Below are 17,939 nucleotides of genomic sequence, written 5' to 3'. Positions count from 1 at the left end.
GCCAATGGTTGGTCACTAGCCTTACTTCAAGACTACCATGAAACTGGGTTAGAATCAAGCCATCTGTTGGCATGTGGGATTTTGACAGACCCGAGTTTTGCAACACAGTGGCCAATATGACCCACTTAACATCGACCCTTTCGGCAACACCGACGATGTGAGTGAAGTCTCACTCAAGATTCTAATGGGTGACTGTCGGAACTAGGTTTCCCCAATCTGATAGGATTGTATTATGGCTTGTGACATGTTATTATTCACTGACACATGTTATAATGCCTAACTATTACTGCGCAGAGTACTAAACCTTGTTCACCCAACCCACCGCGCAAGACTGCAGCAGTAGTGGGGATAAAGATTTGAATGAACTATGGCACAGGAGGATGGGACACTTAAACCATGGGGCTCTGAGAATTATTGGGAAAACGGTATCAAGAGTTCCATAATTAAGTACCGAATGAGATCATGTATGTAGAGGATGCGCATTAGGAAAGTACGCCAAGGCAACATTTTCCAAAAGCAACAATATGGCTAAGAGTGTTCTGGGATTGATACACTCAGATATCTGCAGACCCATGTCCACAAAATCTCTTAGTGGTGCCAAATATTTCGTCACCTTCATTGATGACCGTTCCAGAAAGACTTGGATCCACTTTCTAAAAACCAAGGATGAGGTTTTTGGTCGATTCAAAGAGTTCAAGGCTCTAGTTGAGAATCTAACAGGAAAGAAGATAAAGATATTGCGCTCAGAAAATGGTGGAGAATACATCGAAAAGGACTTCACTGGTTTTTGCGCAAGGGAAGGCATCAGAAGAGAGTGGACATCCCCCTATAATCTGGAGCAGAATGGAGTAGCAGAAAGGAAGAACCGGACTATTGTTGAAGCAGCCAGGGAAATGTTGTATGATCAGGATATGCCCAAGTTTCTATGGGCAGAAGCATGCAACACGCTAGTGTATATCCAGAACAAGGCTCCTCACCGGGCATTAGGAAAGATTACTCCAGAAAGTGTCTTTACCAGTAAGAAGCCTGAGGTGAGTCATTTTAGGATATTTTGGAGTTTGGCATACTGTCGTGTACCCGAAGAGAAGAGGAAGAAATTGGATCAGACTGCGGAGAAAGGATATCTTGTAGGATATAGTGAGAATGTTAAGGAATATAGAGTCTATCTTCCGGGGAATAGGAAGATTGTAATTCAACAGGATGTAAAGTTCACAGAGGACAAAACCTTCAGAAAATCCCGAGAAATGCCTTCCAAAGAGCTGTCAAAGGATGATTCGTTGGTCCAACCACTTCGACCAGCAGAAACTAGCGCTAGTATTTCTCCTAAAGACAAAGCTCCAGAGGTGGAGCCTCAGGAAGAGGAGGAGAAGATAGATATACCCACTACCAGTGGTAGAATGAGTCGGGAACTTCGACAGATACTATGAGATGCAGATGATTTTGTCAGGGCACCCAGGAATGAGAAAAGGGAGCATAGACAGCCAAGCAGATACCAAGCTTTGGTGGCTCAGGTTGGAGAACCCTCCAGTTTTCAGGAGGCCATTCAACATCAAGTATGGGTAGATTCTATGGTGGAGGAATACATTTCCATAATGGTCAATGATGTCTGGGAAGTGGTACCTAGGCCTCAGGGTAGGTTAGTTTTAGGGTCGATATGGCTCTACAAAGTCCAATACGCTGCAGATGGCAGTGTAGAAAAATACAAAGCCAGGTTTGTGGCTAAGGGGTTTGCTCAGAAGAAAGGGATAGGCTACGAAGAAACCTTCGCCCCAGTAGCCAGGTATACTTCTATTAGATTCGTGATATCCCTTGCAACTCAAATGGGGTGGGAGATTCACGAGATGGATGTCAAGACAACGTTCTTGAACGGGGTGATAGAATAAGTATACATTGAACAACCAGAGGGTTTTGAGACACATGAGAAGAATCTCATGTATGCAGATTGAAGAAAGCTCTGTGTGGGCTTAAACAGGCACCTAAAGCATGGTACGGTCAAATTGATGGCTACTTGCATAAGAGGGGATTCGTCAAGAGTGACACAGATCCTAACCTCTACTATATCGTTGTAGAGAATGAGCCTCTGATCCTGGTTTTATATCTGGATGCTCTCTTTTCGACAGGATCATCCAGGTTCATAAAAGATTGCAAGGAGAACCCAGCCACGTAACTGGGGTTGTAAGTTTGGTAGTAGAAGGGTGAAATTTTCCTTGGGCAAGGAAGATACACTACATAGATTTTGAAAAGGTTCAGAATGCAGGACTGTAGACTTGTGGCTACTCCAATGATCACCAATTGGAAGAAGATTGATGCATCTGAAGATAAAGAAGTCGATCCCACCTTGTACAGGCAGCTCATAGGGTCCCTGATGTGTTTGGTCAATACCAGGTCGGACATTTGTTACGCTGTCAACAGTCTCAGTCAGTTCATGGTAGAACCAAAGAGGGCGCACTAGGCAGCAGCGAAGCATGTTCTCAGATATATACGAGGAATAGTCGAGCATGGACTAATGTACACCCAAGGAAATGACATAAGTTTGAGTGGGTTCACTGACGCAGATTGGGCTGGAAGTTCAGTAGATCGGAAAAGTACCATTGGGTACTGTTTCAGCATTGGATCAAGAATGACCTCCTGGTGTAGTAGGAAACAGAAATTTGTGGCTCTGAGCTTAGCTGAAGTTGAATATATGGCAGCTAGCACAACTTCATGTGAATCCGTATGGCTTAGGAAATTGCTTGTGAATATATTCAGGAGAAATATGGAAGCGACCATTATTTTGTGTGATAATCAGAGTTGCATCAAGCTCTTTGAGAATCCAGTCTTTCATGATCAGTCGAAGCACATTGATATCAGGTGTCGCTTTATCGGTGACTGTGTCCAAGGAGGGGCAGTACAGTTGAGGTACACCCCAATAGTAGAACTGGTGGCAGACATTCTCACCAAGGCCCTAGGAAGAACAAAGTGTGTTTACTTCAGGGAAAAGATGGGGATGGTGAAGAATTTGTTTCAACAGTAGAAGCAGATAGTATAAGGAGTTGCACTGCAACAGTTAGCAGTGAGCTATGGGAAACATGATGCAACATATTCAGAGGGAGATGTGGTACAGATGTAGTAGTGACAGTTATAGTGTCATGGGAATCAGTACAGGTTTCAGCAGTGCAGTAGATGAGGGACAGTTGGCTGAGCGTCAATAGCGTAGAGGACCGATGTCGTGGATCAGTTTGATGCTTCTGTTGGGAAGTATTGCTAGAGCACATTCCTCGCTAAGAGGGAGTGTTAATTTTGGGTAGCATAAGATGTGCTCTAGCTCTGAAATTTTGTGAAGGGGCTAGAACACATGATATCTCCAAAACCTAGAAATCGTTTGGAGAAATTCCACCCGAATGAGGAGTTATTAAAATAATTAATATTTTTAATGGGTTCTTAAGTCTAAACTTAGGAAAATAAAAATATTAATGGGTATTAATAAAGCTATGGGTGAGAAGCTTCTAAGAGACGAGGATCAAGTCTATTTTAATATTAGCCATTGATTAGAGACTTAATCTCGGTCTTTGATTCATCAACAAGAAAAGTATAAGAGAAGACTTGAGAGTCATTTGGAGATACATTGGGTAAATACTCAGTACCCCGAGGGAAATCGATTCTCAAGGAGGAGTTTGATTTCAGAGGGAGAGTTGCATGGTGAAGGAAGAGGAGGGCATCAACAGCAGTCAGTGACTGAGGAGGAGGTGACGCAGGGCATTCGAGAGACAGCGCAGAGGGAAGAGCAGGGAGATAGCACCATTGGAGATGCAATCCTCACATAGGCTGATGCAGACTGACGCAGAGGTGGGTGAAGGGTCTTCAGGGTGTCAGAACTCCTCCAGGAGGAAGAGAAACTTTGTCTCAGGTGTTTTCTCTCAGAAGTGTCTCAGTTTTTCTATGGAATCATTCCTTGTAAAGCGATTGTTGTTGAAGATTAATAAAACTCTCATCTGCTGCACCGGTTTTCCCACATTGGGTTTTTCCTGGGACAATTGTCCAAAAACAACTGTGTTGATGTGATTGATTCTTCTGCTTGTATATCATTGTTATTTTCTCTATGTAATTATGTGATAACTGTGGTAGAATTGATTTTAATGTTTACTGAAGAGTTTCGTAAATAACTTATTGTGAAAGATAAGTAGGTGAAATAAATCAATTACTACAGTAGAATTTCGTGTTAGAATTTTTCACAGTCTATAGGAAGAAAACCCATATGACTAATTATCTTCATGCTCAGTCTCATCATTGTCATGCACATAAAGTCAATGTTAATGCCATTTTCAATAGAGTTATTCATAATTCTAATATAAACCACTTATTAAAAATAAAATAAAAAAAATCTCACCTTAGGGAACCTTTTGGAATAATGGCTACTCTAACTCTAGATAAATATAGCTTTTCTCAAATTCAACCATCATATAAAATCCAGCCATTATAAATAATTCAAAAAAATGTCTTAATGCGATAATTCCCAAGTTAATGCCTTCATGGCCTACATTCAAGGTGTTTCAAAAAATAATTATTAAAAGACTTGTTAGAAAGGACATCAAAATTATTTAAATCCCATAAGACTTTATAACATGTCTTCACTGGTGTCAAAAATAAAATTGAACTATATCTCAACCAAGATGCATCTAAAATTTATGCTCTTGTGGAAACATAGGTGTTCCTTAAAAACCAAACTTTAAGAGTCAAATCGGTACCGCCAAATTTACAACTAATGAATACATACTCCAAATTAGGTGTTCAATAAAATCCATGATGTTAGGATATTTAGATGCTTAGGAGTTAGTTAATTTTAACTCGGCCTAATGTGTCTATTAGGTAAAATTTTGTTTCTTAGTGTGTTTATTTAGTATGAATTAGTTTCATTGTAATCTTATGATCATCATAAGTTCTAGATATAGAGTGATCTAAGGGAACATATTCTCATTGATATTAATGGCTATTGATATGTGTCTTAGCACTCCACTGGTCCATGGTATCTATTTAAATGGTATGGAGATTCGTGGTTGATGATTAATCGCGAGAAATCTCTTATGTAAAATATTTTCTTTTGCATTAATAAAATTGCCTCAAGTGGTCAGGTTGGTTGGGGTCGTGGGTCGTTTCCCTCTCAGAGGGTTTTAACCACGTAAAAATATTGGTATTGTGATCTTTGATCTAGTTGTGTGATTGGTTATTGAAGGTGTTCGTCATGTATGGAATACCCTATTTACTCGAACATGGTATCAGAACCCATTTGAATAATTACTCTTGTTGGTGATCAAGATCTTAAAACTTGTGTTGTTGCATTTTTTAGTTCTTCTATTTATATATTATTTTGGCCTAAATAGATTATTCCAGTGTCTGAAACGTTGTTTTTGGCTAAAAAATCATTTTGTTTCATCAGATCTGAAGGTATATACTCCAAATACATCCTTTTTTTTAATTATTTTGCATAGACCTCATATATATATATTTTTTTTTTTTTTTTTTTTTTTTTTTTTTTCCAAGTTTGATATTCTTTATGGTCTATGCATGCTCTATTCCCTGCATTATGTGTGATATTGAAAACTAAGAAATAGAGTGGAAAGTGTTTTCTTGACTGCATGTGCTCTTTGTTGTGTGCTTTGTGCGATCTTGGCAAATCATAAACAATGAGAAAAATCACATTTTTTGGGTAAGCTAACCAAGATCTAACCTCTTTATTGATAAAATTTGGAAAAAAAAAATCGAACTGTTATTTATTTTTGGATGAGCACATCTTTTTCAGTAAGCACATAGTTCAAGGCAGAGCTCCAACAAAAACACCCTCACCCTCAACAACAACAACACTAATGCCCCACCCTCCTTCACTGCTATTGTTATATCTTTTGCACTAGCTCACTTTGTTAAAAATTACTTTACTTAGTAAGAGGTTTTGAGTTCAAATATCCTTTTAAGTTATTTTTTGAAAAAAATTGTGCAAACTTAAGTTATTTCATAACTTTATTTTAAAGTGTATTTCACTTGTCTTATAAAAGTGAATCACTATAAAATAACTTCAATCTTTAATATTTTTAAAGTTTGCATGCAACTTTCATTTATAAAGTAACTTCATTGTAAAAGTGATTCTCACTTGTTTTATAAAAGTGGGTCACTTCATAAAGTAATTTATTTGTAAAAGCGAGCTTATAGGCAAAGTTAGTGAAAGGAAACAAAAAAAAATGTCATCATCCATCAACACATGGACCAATTTATACTTGATGTGTGGTTCTTTGCTATTGTTAATGCCTTTATTTAAAAAGGACATAACTTTCACATTCAAGGTCTGTTTTCAATGACGTTTTTTTAAACAACCTATTTTTTCGTGAGATTTCTATCCAAAAAATCAATTTTAGCTTTTGAAACCACATTATCTTCATATTGTAATATGGCAACTCCAAGTGAACTTTTTCTTACCAATACTAACTACTTCTCATGGAAATCCCATGTAGAGGATGTACTGAGAAGTAAAGGATTGTACTGAATTAACTTGGGACAAGGAAATTCCCCCACTAATCCTGATAAGAAACCTAAATGGGATAATAGAAATGACGAACCCCATGGATTAATCAGAATGTATGTTTATCCTGATTTGTAATTTCATATTCAAGGAATTGATGCTCGAGATGAAGCTTGGGAAAATTTACAAAAGATATTTGGTCATGCTAATATTATTTGATCTCATCAAGTTCAAAATCAAATCATGACTTTAATTCAGTAACGCACCCTTCCCCTATCCTCACCGATAACCATAGGGTGGTTACTTTGCAGTTAGAAAATTGGGGTTATTTATTTATTTTTATTTTTTTAAACTTGTTATCATCAAAGAATACTAACTCTTGTAATTTAGTTAGATGGATCGGTGGTAGGTTTCATTATATATATATATATATATATATATATATATATATATATATAGAGAGAGAGAGAGAGAGAGATGGTTGTACCTATGCAACTTCCCTATGGTAAAGTCAAAGGGAATATCTACCAGCCCTCAAACATGCACACAACTTGCATTCAATAAGGAATGCCATAGGTGCCAATGCCCATCGTCATTATAAGGGGATGCCCTCCCTACTTAGGTATATTATCCAATTATGCTTGTATGCCTTGGATGAGGATATTTTCCTATTTACTATGATATATATATATATATATATATATATATATATATATATATATATGCATGGTCCTACCTATGTAGCTTCCATATGGTAAAGTCGAAGGGAATATCTACCAGCCCTAAAACTTGCACACAACTTGCATTCAATAAGGAATGTCCTAGGTGCCAATGAACATCGTCATTGTAAGGCGATGCCCTCCCTACTTGGGTATATTATCCAATTTTTCTCGTATGCCTTGGAAGAGGATATTTTCGTATTTACTGTTAGCGCTTGAAATTTCACCTCAGGCTGAGAAAGGTAAACCTCAAGGCAACATCAAACCACTTAGCCTCGTAGCTAGCCCTACGGGGCAGGAGAGGGCTCTCTCCGGTCTATCTCGGTGAGATCTTCAATGAATGAGATGACCAATAGAGTAACCCTGATTTTAGGCTAGTAAACTGATCAAAAGGGTTGATTTGGGGTTTTTAGGGTTTTTGGTGGCAAATTGAGGGGGTGGCAATTTTGGGTGCGGGGATTGGACACAGCTTCTGCAGGGGGTTCTTTGGGGCGAGGTAGGAGACAGTATTGATGCCTTTGATTTGAGGTGGATGATCAGGAATGACAGGTGAGGAGTTAAGGAGAGCAAACAATAACTTTGAATTCTCCTTAAACAGTAGAAAACATTGAAATTAAACAAACTTAAAAGCAGAGCATGACTGAATTCTTACTTTAACACTTCGTTTGCTTAATGTGCAGAAGGAAAAGAAAGGAAATGATTCACATAACACACTTACAAGTACATAGAGAAATACACCATCAATACATGTAACCACAAGAATCCCAAAAAGGACTGCAAAACCCTGGTCTTCCTTAGCCAAAAATTGTAGAGATACAGTGAATAATACAATGATAGCTTCTCCCTCAAGAGTCCAACCATGAAAATGAGCAAGAAAGTACATAATATAGATCATCTAACCTCTTTCCCTGCCTCTATGGGTCGAGCTCACTATCCTAGGAGCTGTTTCAACCACTTCTAAACTAAGCACTACAAACTAGGCAGTCAAAACAACTTGCCTCTATAAGCTAGGAAACCAATTCATTCATTTAATTTTCACCTTTTCATGAATGAATCTTCTAGAAGAGGTACATAAGTGTAAAAGTGTCATAAAAGTACATTAATTACATCAAGGAGGATAACAATTCACTCCATAAAGTCAAACAAGGTCAAAACTGCGTTTTTCTGAGCTGTATACTGAAATTTTGGAAAATTTGCCTGATGGGTCGCGCGCCTTTGGGGCCACTTTTGGGGCACTTCCAGGTGTCCAAATGGGGCAAGAGTAGGCTTGTTGGAAAGGTCTGTGAGTCTACTTTCCAACCCAACTGGAATTTCTGAATTTGGTGGTCATTTGCCCCTCAAAAATTGCAATCTCCCAAGACTTCTTTCTGTGTCTCAAAAATGTGGCAGAAAGTCATTTTTTGCTTGTTTTTTGACTTTCTAGAGGCCCAAAACTTCACAAAATCTCTTGGCAATGGATGAGCATGTGTAACTTTGCATGAAAAATCTGGAAATGCTGATTTTTTTCAAAATGGAGTTGCCAAGTGAAAGGGTCGCGCGGGGGGTGAGACCCGTTAATGGACAAAACCTGTAAATTGCCTGAAAAAACCAAAATTTACCCAAAATGCTCAAAATTTCTTGGGATTTGTGCTGTGGCTAGGCTATTTAGTGCCTTGGTCCTTCAGTGAAGCCTCGACCAAGATGTGGAGGGGATCGGGCCTCTTTCTCCGTTTTAGTGCCTTGGTCAACCGCCTTTGAAGCACCTTCATCTTCGCCTTGCACACGTGCATCCGTGCCCAATAATGGTTCTTCATGTTCCTCAACAATTTCTTATCTTGGTTGGCCTTAGCCAACAACCTCTCCAAGTGTGCATTGAGCCGGATAAGCATAGCCTCTCGCTCAATTGGCACTAAATCACCGGGCCTTCTTCGGTTCAAGATGCGGTCACTACGAATCCTCCACAACTCATCAAGAGTTTGCTCATCCTCCAACTGCTTGTTGCGCTGCTCTAGATATGAGATTTTCCATTGTGCCCCTTCTAGTCTCTTCTGTAATGCATCATTTTAAGCTCTAAGGTGCTGAATGATCTCCTTTGACTCTTGGCTAGGAGAACTGACATCAAGATCAACAAGCTCTATATCTGGAACACCTGATGGCCCCTCATCAATCTTGGGCTACTTGCCCCTCTGTGCTGCCTGTGCTGCTAAAGAAAGCGAGGCCCCTTCCACCTGATGTGGAGATAACACTCGCTGAGCTGATGATGAAGGCGAGACCCCTTCCACATGCTGTGGAGAAAGTACTCGCCGAGCTGCTGCAAATAAGGCCCTCTGGCCTCTCTGATAAGTAACCAAAGGTGAGGAGCTGACATGTCTAGTGACGGGGATGTCATGCTGCTGTGATGGTCCTCCCTCCTCGTGAACAACCTCAGGATGTGGCGAGGGTGGTGCTGTGAAAAGCTCACGAGAGATGAACTCCTCCCATGAGATGCCCTGCTGAGCCAACTGATGTAATACTACAAGCTGAATCAAACCATAATGGTAAAGGCTCCTATACTGCTGTGCCGGGCTCTTCCTCTGCATCATGGACACCATCCTCTCAATGTTCTGATAGAAGAAAACAGGGATGTTCATCATCCGTACCTGTGTGAAGTGCATCAATAGGCGAATATGGTACGAATATATCTGTGAAAATCTGCCCTCACAGGTAAAATAGAGCATGATGAGCCTCATCATGGGAGCATACTCACTCCTGAGAAATCTGAAGGGAAACACACCTGTCAAGTGTCTCATGAATGCTGGTCTAACAAAAGGTTCAAACTGAACACTGTCCAACACCTTGCGCTTATTCCACACCTCTCCGACATTCGGTATCCCTGTGGCTTGAGCAATCATCTCGGGTGTCAATGTAAAGTCCACCCCGCCAAGGTTGACATGTCCATCATGCAAATGTAAAACAAATAGGCGAGCCAACTCTCTGTGATGCTGAATCCGAGGGATCCTCTCGCAAAACTCATAGCAAGACATGTACTGGAAACATGAGACTGCCATAGGACAAGCCTGTAAATCTGTCAAAGAGGTGGGCTCCTCTCGCCTATGATGACCGCCCTTTCCACCCTTGTGAGGCCTCCTCTGTTCCTCAAACTCTGAAGCTGATGCCTGGTCATCACTCTGCTCATAGGTTTCGGTTTCTGACATTGTTTAAGGAGCAAAGTGGCTGAATTGTACTGCTGTTTCTGCTTTGCAAAATGCTGATCTATATGCTGTTTCAAGGGGACAAGGAGCACGAGGGGAATGTTAGGGAAGGGATACTTTTAAAGGGAAAATGGGAATAAATATATAAAACAGGGATTTTAGGGAAAAAAACATTGCAAAATCATTGCATATGCATCATTATATACATTTGTTTACATGGGTATAATGAGAGGTAGGGTTAGGGCTTGATTTTTTATTTTTTAGGGAAGAGGGGTAGGGTTTAGGTTTTCTTTACAAATTTAGCAAGGGAAATTTACATGGAATATCAAGGAAAAAGAAATGGGAATGGGGAAAAAATGATTACAAGGGAATACCCTAAAACAGCATAAAACCCTAGGCATATTTTACAATTTTAAACCACAGCTACATAGAGCTTTTTCTCTTGCACAATGAGATCTTTAAAAATGTATTCATGATGTCTTTAACCATAACAAGCAGAAATTTGTAAGTTGGAGGGCCTACCTCAGGCAATTTGGCGATTTTGTTGGCTCCTTGGATGAATTTGCAGGCGATTTTATAAGGAGGGCGCTGACGGGTCGCGCGCCTCACCCAATGGGTCGTGCCCGTTAGAAATTAACACTGCTGGAAGGCGCTCTACGGGTCGCGTGCCTCTGACGGGTCGCGCGCCTGGTCTGATGGGTCGCGCGCCTGTCAAGCTCACAAACTCAGCTTGAAATCACTTGCAAGCACTTGCTCAACGACTTGGATGCACAATGAGGGTCGATGGAGGGAGATTGGGCTTTTATAACTTTGATTTGAATTAATTTCATGCCCAAACCCACTTTATAATGTTTTTCTTTGACACTTTATAAACTTGACTTTTCTTGGTTTCCTTTGTCCTGAAATTGACTGATTTGATGCTTTTCTTTGATGCTTTTTGCAGGGATAGCATCTGAGGGATCTTGGCAAGGGAGCCAGGGTTACATGCTGTCTTTGGAAGCCTTTTGAAATTTCACCACTTTTACAAAAATTTGAAAAATGACCTTGGCTTTAAAAACAGAGTTTTTAAATCCAAGGTGAAAATTAACTGTACAAGATAGAAATTTGCGAAGAAACACCTTTAAAATCATCCCTCTGGCTTGCTGAGCACTTATTGACCTTCAGAGACATGACCTTGTAAACAAACTTGACCAAAACCCTAGACCTAGGAATTTGACCTCAAGACAAGACAAGACAAGCTTGAAATAGATTAAGGACTGAAATGACTTTGATCCAGCATTGCCAAGAGGGGGACAAAGACACCAACTCCTCCATCAGGGTTATGGCATGCCTAATGGAATGCAAAAATTGACACTGATGAGACACCTACTTATGCAAATGCAAAGAGCTTTGATCGCTGATGGAGGGTTACAAGACCGACTCTAACATTTACTATGACCTCTAGGTATCCAATTCTCATGGTCTATTGACCATGCATACAAAACTGATTATGTGAAATTCCCTGCATCCAAACTCATGCCCCCAAGGATTTGATTTACATCTTTATCAATCTTAGATAGACAGCCTTGATATACGCTTCCAGGTTGATCCAATACAGGGGTATGGATGTTGCTTAGGTCCACCCAATGTCTGTCTTACTCACACTGAATCCATGACATGGAATGCCTCATCAAGTCAAGCCAAAACCTAATCATGTTAGTCTATAAGTCAGCCAAATGGATGTGCGTAATTTCTATCAATATGGGCATAGCTTTTGGATGCAAGTTCTTGAGTTAGTAAATTATCACCTCAGTTATGGTTAAATATGGATGAGACTCCTTCCATGGCTTGAAAAGTGTTTTTAATTCTCCACCTATGAGGAAACTTTCATTTTCACCAGCAGACAACTTCCCAACACTATTAAAAGTCACTTGGATGGTCCTAGGATGAATCCTATGATTAGCTTTGAATTAGTCTCAACACATGAATATTTTGTGGTCACTAGGTACAATGCTTAATGTAGAGTAGAAAGTGTTCAAGTAGATGACATTCATCAACTGAGCCCAACTTGAGGGAGTCACCTATAAAATGGTTGTCAATCATGTTTGAACAATTCAAGAGAACAATTCTCTAAAGTTATCCTTGGAGATAAGAAAAATCTTAACAATTAACCCAGAATATTCTCTAGCAAAGCATAAAACAAATTGTCAAGGCGAATCCATGTCATATAGATAGATGAGGGGAATAGATATCAGACATTCTTAACCACATATAGGTCAGTGCATTAATGGAAATGGTGTTCACCTTTCCTACACACCTTGGACCAAAGCCTTAAATAATCAATAACATTCAAATGAAAGATCGATCACTTTGATCATAAACCTTGTCAAGATATGTCTTGATGAAAAGTTATCGTTGGCTAGTCCCTTGACCCACTTGAAATATTCCCAGGTAGAAAATGCAATGTTAAGGATATGTCTCTATTTAACAACCCTAATTTCTATTGTCGCACTACACACCACGTGAAGGTAGACTAATTAGAAATCTAGAGGGATCCTCTTGAAACTCTCTGTTTTTAGCGAGCAACTTCTAATAATTCAAAATAGGCTTCATTTAGTTTTAATATCTTAATCATGTACATTTTCAAGTCGTAAATATATTCATTCACCATTTGCTAGTCGTCTATATTTAAACCGGTCCTATTCAATTTGGATGTGTGATTGAACTAGGATACTAGAGCATATTATTTTACCTTTGCCTCTTTTGACTCCTGATAAGTACCTATATGTTCATAATTAAACTCATGGGAAATGAGGTGGTGTATTTCAGCTCAAGCAATCTCTTCAATTGTTATTATTTTCAAGTTGGTATATCTTTATTTTGAGGTCTATAATATAGCTTTACAACTGACTAATCATAGTATAATCACTGAGGTAGTATAATAGTCAAGTTTGCTTTTCAGGGAGTTTAATGAACTGAACCATCCTTTCATCACAACTTTACTCAAGCCTCAATATGAAATTTGTCATGCCAAGTAATTTCCTCCTCTAATTGTATCTCTGAAAACTAAGTCCATTACATTTATGATGAATGGTTTTGTAACCATTCTTATCGTTATTGCTTCCTTGGTAATTTCTCCTTGAGGTAAATATAATAGGACGCCATCTGATTCAAATGAAATTATAACAACAATAGATATAAACATCCACCACAATCCTAATAGTCCATTCAAGAACTATTTTGGCAATTGATAAGAGGGTATGCTTAAACTAAACAAGATTGCTTATGGGTCTTCTAAGGAGACAAGATGTAAAGTAAACATAGTCCCTGAAAAACCTATGGAGTAGGAAGTTGTGCAGGAGTAATTTATAATGTTCACCTATTCCCTTGCAGCCCAGGGTTTTCTATGGTATTTAGAATCAATCTCTCAATGACTGTGTTGCACCCTGTGATTCGTAGAACCGGTTAACTCAAGATGGTGACCACAACATGTAGGACTTCTTATTTTCATATACTTACACATATAGTAAAATTACATGCTATTATTTGTAGCATTAGGCAAAGGTCCAATTATGGAAGTATTTACAATCATATCAACAGTCTAAGTGTAATCATAACATGAGTAATTCCAAATTCATGAGAAGGCATCTTTTAACACATTGAATTTAGCAAATAAACCATTTCAGAAATATAAACATTACACATCTCAAACAAGACCAGGCAACTGAGTCGGGGATTGTAACTCTCCGCCCAACTGTAGATTGGGATGCACTGTGGTTTTTCTTTCAACCTAGCCACCCCCAAGCCGGATTCTAGATTTGAGGAGGTATGCTCAAGGGATGACACCAACACATTTTTCGCCCCTGTGTGCTATATGAATGTAGGATTCCTTCTTAGATGTTGTTTTCAACTTTCTTCGGTCACCCATGTCCATTTTCTAGTGTAGCTTTATCAGAGGTTTCATGAATGCTTCTTCCCAAAATTTCAGCAGGTTCACATGGCAACTCCTCAATTGTGAATGGTAATATTTCCTCTAGAAAGAAAATATCCACAATGTGATGATCACCCATTGTGTAGTTGTACACCTATCTTCAGCTTCCGTAAGATGGATCCTCAATACCATATGATGATCACCCTATGCGTAGAATCCCAATATCTTCAGTCGATTGTATTATGGGTCCTTCTTAGTAATGTGATTCTCACCTTCAGTGTGGGTCTCCCTGTATTCTCTACTCGAGTTTCCTTTTTTTTTTTTTTTTTTTTTTTTTTTTTCAGTGTGGGTCTCCTTGTATTCTCTACTCGAGTTTCCTTTTTTTTTTTTTTTAGTGTGGGTCTCCCTGTATTCTCTACTCGAGTTTCCTCTTTTTTTTTTTTAATCGTTTCCCTTTATGTGTTTCCTTCATTCATTCCCTTCCTATGTATCCTCCAATAAGTTATGATTCTTCTCCCTCTTTCATCCAATATGCCTTCCCTCCAACTTCTCGAGTCCCATCTGTAGGTTGTTATTGTCAAGTCTAGTCAGAATCTTTCACTTGTTTGTGTATGTTTGGCCAGCATCTTTTTGTCCAATCACATTGGTGCCATAAAATTCTCTATCCTCCTATATTTTTTGTTTTGGTTATTCCTTGTTACCACTGGTGGCAAAAATATTTACGTGCACCTAGTCACACATTGACCCTTGTTGTGTGGCAAATTTCCCATTGGCCCTGTTGTCATGTTTGGTTGTCCTAAGGCATGCTCTTGTCCCATTCTCAGTTGATATTTTGTAACATGTCCCTTATGCACACTTGTCAGCCTCCATGGTTTCCATTAAACCAATCAACATCCCAAGCAACCCCCCCCCCTTCCTTAGCTTTGGAATCTATCACCCTGACTCATCCAATTTTTATTTAATTTAATTTTCAATAAATGGGAAATGTAACTGGGGTTGTCACAAATTCCTAATGATTTCTCTTGCACTGAAGATTACTTAACTAAGTTTAAAACCCTTAGACATTTGCTTAAAGATTGTTAGGTTACTCTAGACGCCGAACATTGCATAATTATTATTACTTGAAAACTCAATTTTCAATACTTTATTTTTTTATCTACATTTTATGCCACTATAGAAGCTTTGGGAACTACTTATCAAAATAATTCTCTTAAACTTTTTGTGACTCTTTGATTAGAGGAACTGCTTATCAAAATCCTTCTCTTAAATCTTTTTGTAACTCTTTGATTAGAGAACAAGACAAACTCTTGCATATTGGAGTGATTATCATTGCAGCTACATCTAGCAAGGCCTTAGTAGCCCAATAGAATTATAAAACCAAGTATCCAAAGAAGCAACATCCTCACAAAAACATGAAAAATAAGGGTTCCAAACCATCTCAGCCAGCGTCTACTACTAGTGGTGATAAAGGACCAAAATCAAAGAGTAATAAGACTAATAAAAATTGCAACTATTGTAAGAAAGATGGTCATCTAGAGTCCAAATGATTTAAAAATATGGAGGCATTAGAAGCAACAATGAAGAAGCACAATACCAACCTTAGTTCTTCTTCTAGCGCTTCTTCTCATGGACATGCACTTTCCTCTTCTAGTTTCTTCTTTAATAATGCAACCTCTACTTCTTCTAATGAATGGATTATTGATTATGGAGCATCTTATCATATGGTTAAGGATAAAGCCATTTTTTCTTCTCTTAATGATTGTAACATCAAACAAATATCTATTGATGATGATAGATCTCTTAATGTTGTAGGATCTATAAAATTTCAAGTAGATAATGGTCATTTCAATGATGTATTACATGTTCCAATTCTTTCCTGCAACCTTCTATTAGTATATCAGCTCACTCATTCATGTGAAGGTAAAATAGTAGAGTTTTCACCTCACTAATTTGTAATTAAGGATTTGAAACATCCTAAGCATGTCCTTGCCACAAGAATAGTTGATGATATTAGTTGGACATACAAGTTTGACAACTTTGGGTCATCATCTTTTCCCTCATTTTTATTTCTCATGGTGATAACTTGAGTAAACTTTGGCATGAGCGATTTGGTCATTTAAACTATTTCTCACTGCAACAACTATGTAATCAAAACACGATGATTGGTTTTCCTCTTATTTCTTGTAGCGATGGTGTTTGTGCTATTTGTGTTCTTGACAAACATCATAGGGAAAGTTTTGATAAACATGCCTCGTGGTGTGCCTCATCCCCTTGCAACTTATTCATGGTGATTTATGTGGTCCACTTTCTTCTCCTTCCTTCTTTGGGTTCAAGTATTTCTTAAATTTCATTGACGACATTTCCAAATGCACTTGGGTTTATTTCTTAAAACTTAAGAGCAGATTTTCTAGCTTGTTCTTGGCCTACAAGGCCCTAGTAGAAAAAAAATCTAGACATCAATTGCAAATATTAAGAACGGATAATGGAGGTGAATATGTCAACAATAAATTCACAACTTACTGCACTACACAAAGCATTCAAATGCATCATAGTGTACCATATATACCACAAAAAAATGTTGTTGTTAAAATAAAGAAACATGCATTAACAAAAATGTCTAATTGTATCAATATAAAGGATTAAGTCTTTGTTATTGGGCAGAAGCCATAATTTATGCAAATTACCTAGTAAATCTCACTCCTACAAAGGCTTTAAGCAACATAGCACTAGAAGAAGCATAGACTAACATTAAGACAGATGTAAGCCACATTTGTATCTTCGATAGTGTAGCATGGGCTCACATTCCTGATGAAAAGAGGAAAGCCTTATAGCATAAAAGTGAAAAGTGTATTTTAATTGTACATTCCGAAGATGTAAAAGGTTATGGTTGAACATCACTCCAATGAAATAATCATTAGAAGGGTTGTTTATTTTGATGAAAATATCTTGGCATGTGAGCCTAATTCAACGATTATCCCTCCTTTTCCTTGTGAGCCATCTCCAACATTTGTGCCATTGTCTCTTCCTATTCTTGTTTCTTCTTCAAATGATGACACTGAGGATGAAAATCCACCTTTGCCTTATAAAATTCCTCGAGATAAACCCATTGAACATGAACCTGCACCAACACCACAGCGTCCCAAATAAGTTTTTTCGACACATGAAGTAGCTAGTGGCCTTTCCAATGATCCTACATATCAATGTCATACTCGTTCACAATTCCAGCGTGCCTCCTCTCTTTTGGCTCAAGTTTCAGAGACTCGTGATCCAGAAACATTTGTAGAAGCTTCAGGACATCCAGATTGGGAAACAACGATGAATGAAGAATACCATTCCTTGATGGTGAATGATACTTGGGAACTTGTATCTCTACCAAAAGGAAGAATTTAATTTGTAAAATGTAAATGGACATACAAAACTAAACATGCATCATATGGAAGTGTTGAAAGACATAAGGCCCAATTAGTTGTTAGGATTCTATCAAGTTGAAGGAATTGACTACAATGAAACATTTTCCCCTATTGCCAAAATAAATTCCATTTTCCTTTTTCTAGCCCTTATTGTGTCACATGGATGGGAGGTCCATTAGATGGACGTTAAAACTACTTTTTTGCATTGGAATCTACAAGAAGAAATCTACATGGAACAACCTC

The 17,939-nt window shown here is 38.4% G+C and overlaps 1 protein-coding gene across 2 annotated transcripts in view; it reads right to left on the bottom strand.

Annotated features, from left to right (window-relative positions):
* Positions 1-17,939, bottom strand: part of LOC149142127 (uncharacterized) — a 169,734-nt gene that overhangs the window by 84,922 nt on the left and 66,873 nt on the right. The window lies entirely within an intron of this gene.

Source organism: Pinus tabuliformis, chromosome X, assembly GCF_031772625.1.
Source record: "Pinus tabuliformis cultivar Carrire ecotype Pingquan chromosome X, CPIR1, whole genome shotgun sequence".
NCBI lineage: Eukaryota > Viridiplantae > Streptophyta > Pinopsida > Pinales > Pinaceae > Pinus > Pinus tabuliformis.
The sequence above is the reverse complement of the archived record's forward strand: the minus strand, read 5'-3'. Positions and strand labels throughout refer to the sequence as shown.